Source organism: Phaenicophaeus curvirostris, chromosome 1 (assembly GCF_032191515.1).
Source record: "Phaenicophaeus curvirostris isolate KB17595 chromosome 1, BPBGC_Pcur_1.0, whole genome shotgun sequence".
Lineage (NCBI taxonomy): Eukaryota > Metazoa > Chordata > Aves > Cuculiformes > Cuculidae > Phaenicophaeus > Phaenicophaeus curvirostris.
Window position 1 is genome coordinate 49,205,818 of NC_091392.1, and position 6,675 is coordinate 49,212,492.

A 6,675-nucleotide genomic window follows, 5' to 3' on the forward strand; every position below is an offset into this window, starting at 1 on the left:
TTAGAGCTCTTTTTTTCTGCATTTTAAGGCAAAAAAAACCCTGGTAACTGATTGTTAGCAGTAGGTCTGTGCTAGTCCTTGACCTGGAGCACAATCCCATCTCAAGCCTCCCCAGAGGAGGGAGGTGGGATCAGATCATTGGCCAGCCTGTCCTCAGAAGCCACAGAATTAGTCTGTGTAATATAAGAGAGGTACTTGAGAAGTGACACCGACTCCTTCTTTACCTGTTGCCATGCAAAAAAACCACTATTTTTTCCTGCCATGCTAAAAATCATATCGGTTGAGACAAAGCAAAAAAAAGGGTAAACACCTCCAGCAAAGAAGTGGTGCATGGTGTAGAGAACAACTGTTTGGAGGAGGAGTGTAGGAACTGGGCTTGTTTAAAGTAGAAAACAGGAAGCTGAGGGGAAACCTTACTGCTGTCTAGAGCTACCTGAAAGTAGATTGGGTCGAGGTGAAAGTGGCTGTCCTTTTCCAAGCGGAAAGTCATAGGAGAGTAGGGAATGGCCTTAAGTGGTGCCTGGGGAGGACTAGATAGGAGATTAAGAAAGGCTCTTCACTGAAAGGGCTATCAAGCACTAGCACAGGCTTCCCAAGGAAGTGCTTGAGTTGCCATCATCGGAGGTATTCAGAAAATTGTAGATGTGGCGCTTACGGATGTGATTTATGAGGTGAACTTGGAAGTGTTAAGATTCCTGTTGGAATCAAGGATCTTCAGGCTCTTTCCTGAACAAAATGATTCTATGATTCTACCTTAGAAGACTGAGAATAGTAGCAGCATGGCTGTTTTGATGCTTTGACTCCAGAAACTAGGTAAAATAATAAAATGAGCCCTAATGAAGGAAAGAGAGCATCCAACTAATCATTCTTCACAGCTTGTTCCCACATTCAGTAGTTTGGAGAAAAGATTTCTTGTAGTTTGTACCACTCCATTCAATGATGACTTTCCCCTGCTCACCAGATTCCCAAGATTAAATCTTCACAATCTGCAGGGACTTGCATGTGCTGTGCTATTTACAGTCTTCCAATATGGCTCCTAAATAAAAAAGCAAAGACTTGTGACACAGCAGCATTTAATAAATGTTGTTATTGAACAGTGCAATTGTCCCCCATGCCCTGAGCATAACGGTCTGACATCATAGTCCTTAATTCATCAATGTCCTTTCGTAACTGACAAACTTCCAAGAGCTTCTTCGAAAGGCTTTCTGCACTGTGGTAATTTTCCTTCTCTTCAGGTGAACAGCTCAGTGACTGGATTCCCAGCAGTAAGGAAAGATCTGGCTCCTCACCCTGAGCTCTCTGAGTCAGAATACTGCACAGTGCTTTCAAGTCAGACAAGCAATGGGACATTTCCTTGAACAACTGGTCTGCTACAGGCATCTTCTCCGATACTGGCTGCCTGGACTGTTCCACCTGCCACATCTGCTCTTTCAGAGTGGCATTCTCTTCAATCAGTCTTTGGTTTTCAGAGAAAGCTTCATTTAACTGCTGTATTTTCTTTTCTTTTTCTTCCAGTTCATTTGTCATCTGCTCAGTTACCAGATTTTCCAGCAAAAGGTCCCGTTGCATAGACTGCATGACTAAATTCAGTGCAGCTATCTGATTTTGCTGATTCTCTATGACCTTACTGGCTATCTCATTCTTCTCTTTGAGATATTCATTCTCACTCAGAAGCTCGTTTTTGTCCAACAGGGGAAGGCGAATACCATCTTCCAGGCATTCTTCCACTCTCTGTTGTAAACCCCGCACCACTGTGACCAGCTCTTTTTCTTTTTCCTTCTGACGCACGAGTTGCAATTCTCTCTCTCTGCACTGTGACTGGACCTCTAGGAGTTTGTTTCTAACTCAGTCATAGTTTCATGAAGTTGCTTGTTCTTCTCTTCTAAAATCTGTAGCTGTTTAGCCTGCCCTTGTATATCATACAGCATGCGTAGCTCAGTCAGATATTTCAATAAGGTTTCAATTTGTCTTTGTTTTTCTTTGCTTTGCTTAGACATCTTCAGGCATTTCTTTTTCAGGCTATTAATATATCGGTCTCTACTTTTAAGTTTCTCCTCATCTTCTTCTCTTCACTAGATTTCTTTGAAATCTGTTTTATAAGTTCATTGAGTTGTAATTCCTTATTTTCAGCTGCTGCAAACTGTCCCAGAGTTGCATATCTCTGTCCAAAAGCTTCACAGCTGGCTGCCATAGGTTTGATATCTTCTTCACCATTACCATGCCGCTCCAAAATAGATCGCGAACATGCTCCGTCTCTGCCATCTTCTGGAACAATGCCATTGTCCAGCTCATCGTCGGAAGGCACAGATTCCTTCTGTGTAATTTAAAAGAGATACGTGAGCATTGGCACTGGCTCCTTCTCAACCCATTGCCACGCACAAAGCTCCCTCTTTGAAAACATGCATAAAATGTTAGAGGTGAGGTATAGAAGAGAAGAGAGAAACACCGAGAGCATCTTTGGCATTTCTGTTGAGTAGGGCTTTTGAAAGAGGCTTAAGTACACCAGCCCAAGATGCACAGGGGCACCTGTTTCTCTAAATTGTGGGTCCTATGGGCAATCATTTGACACGGATGGGATCTGCAAGAGAGCTGAGTGGTGGAAAGGCATTTCTTCTCGCAGCAGAAGCCACCTAGGTTTTCGGAGGACTCTAAGTGGCAGGAGGCTTAGCTGCATCAGTGCTCTACTAGAAATCAAGCTCAAAGGGCAGCTGCTAGGAGAGCCAGGTCATTGGATTGCCCTAACATTGTCTCAGTCCTAATTGAACAGCTTGTCTGCAGCGCTGGTGCGCCAAAGTCCCCGTGAGAAGGTGTGGCAGAAGCAGCAGAGGAAAAGGAGTCCAGAAGCAAGTCAGCCCAGTGGGGCTCCACTGCCTCCTTCAGAGAAGGGCAAGAGTGACTGGAAAGCTGGCTGGTGGAAAAGGGGCTGGGGGGTGTTGCTCAAAAGGTGCTGAATATGAGTGGGAAGGGTTGCCAGGCAGCCAAGAAGGCGAATTGCATCGTGGCTTTCAGCAAGAGCAGTTTGGCCAGCAGGACTAGGAAAGTGACTGCCCCTTTCGACTTGGCACTGCTGAGACCGTTCCTCCAATAGCCGGGTGTAATTTTGTGCCGTAACTACAGATTTTATCATTCTACCTCAAAATCCTTGGCGATGTCCTCGTCATTGTCTTCATTTTCAAAGTCTAACAGTACCTATCAGGAAGTACCTGATAGGAAGAGGTGGTTAACCCCATGTTCCCTAGGACCAAGCTTATGCACTTTTAAATGCATTTTTGATGTCCAGTAATGCATTCCCTCTGCTTGTACGAGGAAAATCAAACTTAACGAAACTAAGGTTAAATCTTTCACAGTTTTAAGGCTGCATTGTCAATTCTGATGTTGAACACAACCTTCAACTTTTCTGTTCTCCTTCTCTGCATTATGGTCAGATTTTTAGCCTGTCATGGCAAACTAGGTATGTGTTAGAGGTCAGCTGGGAGGTGCTTAACGGTCAATGATGAGTTCTGGATTAGATGATCTACCTCCTTTCAGTTAATTCCTTTCAACTGTAGGGGCTCCGTAACTAAGATTATATTAGCTAATTTTATATTCTGTGTCACCGCTCTCTCCATGTTCTTTATGAGGAAGTTGAGATGCATAATAGGCACAGCTTTCTAAGATGGTTAGAAGCGGTATTTTTTAACTATTATTATTGTATCAGCTCAAAGCAATGTTTCCTGTTTGGATTTGCATTGCTGTATTGTGACTGACATATGGCACATTCAAACAAAGCAATATGGTAGCAAGCAAAACAGTCATAATTGAGATAACAAAATATCAATAGATTTAAAAATATGTTTGCTTTCTTCTCTGGAATGAAAGCCTCTGCTGAACTGGAAGACATGACATTTGTAGCAGATAGATCCTTATAAGGATCATCTATACATTATTGAAGAAACAGAGACACAGTTTTTGATGTGTTTCTTGCAGTCCTAGGGTGAGGAAATTCTGAGAGAGTGTGAGACATATTACTCAAGGACAGAATGCACATCTTCACCACACAGATAATTCTAGAAACTTCATTTTAAACAGGCAAAAGTATTATTCATATACCTTCGTAAAAGAGCTGTATTTGACCTCTCTCTCCTAGATTGGGAGACTATGCAAACCAGGTGTTCACAAACTGTTGTTTATAGGGCCAGTTTATGAGTGGGACTTAAGGGGCAGATGTTACAAAATTATGAGGACTGCCAGCCTCAAACCCAGCTCCCTTTTGTGCTGCTTCTACAAATCTCTCAGGCTCTAGGGTCATCTATCAGCCATCTACCTTGCAACTCCTATCAAACAGCAGGGGTTCAGCCTAGCCCTAGCAGAGTGTTGCCCCTAAAATTCCTCTGCCCTGCCATCACACCGCACTGCTGCTCTGAAGTGCATTGAAGGAAGATTCCAGAGCTGTTTCTACACATTCATACACCTAAGTTCTTTTATTGTTCAAAATAGGGTAGCCACAGCCAAAACATCTAGTCTGACTGTTGTTAACTCCTGGTTGGTACCCATGTATAGTCTTGAAGAATCATAGAATCACCACCAGGTTGGAAAAGACCCACCGGAACACTGAGTCCAAACAGTCACCAAACCATGTCCCTCAGCACCTCGTCCACCTGTCCCTTAAACACCTCCAGGGAAGGTGACTCAACCCCCACCCTGGCCAGCCTGTTCCAGTGCCCAATGACCATTTCTGTGAATTTTTTTTTCCTAATGTTCAGCCTAAACCTCCCCTGGCGGAGTTTGAGGCCATTCCATCTCATCCTGTCCCCTGTCACTTGGGAGAAGAGCCAGCTCCCTCCTCTCTACAATCTCCTTTCAGGGAGTTGTAGAGAGCAATGAGGTCATTACATTTGTCTAACTTTAAGGCCTTAAGCTATTTTTCCAGAATTATGCCTTTGTAATTAAGACTGTAATTAGTCCTGTCATTTGTAACACCACATCGGTGAATCCTCATTGACTTCCACCCACAGACAACTGCTGCAGCAGCCCCATGTTTTCAGACCCTCAGATCCCAACATGATGGGGACACGGTGTTGTACAAAGCAATCAAGACACCCAGTCATCACTGGTGGATTCTCCAGTGATCTGCCCACCACAGACCCTAAGGCTTTCCTGCCCAATGCCTTTGTTCTCCCACAAACAATGAGTAAAGAAAACTCGCTATACGCTATAAAAAGTATTAGAACATGACACAGGTTCCACCCAGTGAGGCCCCAAGCCTGACAGTTTTCTAGAAGAGCAGCAGTTAGTCCATGACAGACTGTGCCAGGGACTCTTATCAGAAACAGAACAGCATGTATCATTCCACACTGCCGTCAAGTTCTCTGGTCTTATAAAAGTAAGTTTGCCAGCATAGGTGTAAGTTAAGGTAACATTTTCAAAATTAAATTTAAAAAAATAATAGAATCTTGTTTCACCAAACAAGCAATAGGAGTTGCTCTGAATTTTCTTCAATATATGTACTTAGCTACTCAAATTTTTTTGAAAACTACTCCTTAGTTCATCAACTCTGCAGTTTTCTGAATGTCCCAGTGCCTCCTATATTCATATTTAAATTATTTGTTTTAAAAACTATTATTTATTAACATGCCATCAGGTCATCTTAAATGCAGAACTTCTCTTTCATTTCAGTGACTCATCTCCAATACAGGGTAATTACAAACAGAAAAATGCAAAATAAGACAGACAGGTATATGAAGAATATTTAATGAGATGAAGTAGAATAATTCACCTGTTCCCATTTATGTGAGGTCTCGTAAATACACAGATGCCCCACACCAACAAACATTTTTTTTTTAAATAACAGACAAGACACATCCTTTTTGCATGAAGTTGCTTCGACCTACTGTAAACTGTTAACACTTAGCAAAACCTTTCATTCCCTCACTGAAACAAAAAAAAAAGAGAGGGTTTTTATAACAATAAGATAAACTACCATGTAAAAAGAAAGAAATTAATGAAATCTTTTATGTTCTGAGTTGAATGATACCTGCAATTAAAAATCACCTCATGTAACATACAGGGAGGTGACAGTTTGCACTGACAACACAAAATTAATAATTGTTTAATAAGTACAAGTATCTGCCCCTAGCAACATTGGCTTTATAGGACTGGGTTGTTCTTTTTTTTTTTGTGGGGAGGGGTTGAGTGTGGGAAAGTGAAATAATTCTGTGATTAGGCCAGAAAAAAAGATCAAAATAAAAAAAGGAGGTTTTAGACATTAAAACGACTGAGTGAAGCAAAGCCTGTCTCTGCTCTCAGGTAGTTCACATAGAACACTGGAAAGAAACACAGAAAGTTTGTTCTTTCCCTCTAGTTCTCACTAGCGTACAGCTTACCCATCTCTTGTACATTCTTACACAGGCAGTATTGAATATCAGTTTCATAATTGATTTGCCCCAGAAGTTTGGTTGTTGGGTTTTTTTTTTCTTAATTAATTTGATTAGAAATTACAGACTCAGTGTGTGTCGCAATGCAGTATAAAATTAAACATATAAATAGTTCTCTGTCCCAAGGAGTTCCCAATCTAATTTAAAGACAGAGAGTAGAGGATCTGGGAAAAGAGAAGGGAAAGTTGATTAAACTGGGATGAATGGGGTATAAAAATTAAGTTAGCTGTGATGGTGCCCAAAGAAGCCCTGATTGCTTTAA

At 41.8% G+C, this 6,675-nt stretch overlaps 1 pseudogene; it reads right to left on the bottom strand.

The window, feature by feature from the left end:
* Positions 1-1,086: 1,086 nt before the first annotated feature.
* On the bottom strand, positions 1,087-3,230 carry LOC138716591 (centrosomal protein of 85 kDa-like pseudogene; annotated as a pseudogene).
* Positions 3,231-6,675: the final 3,445 nt, after the last annotated feature.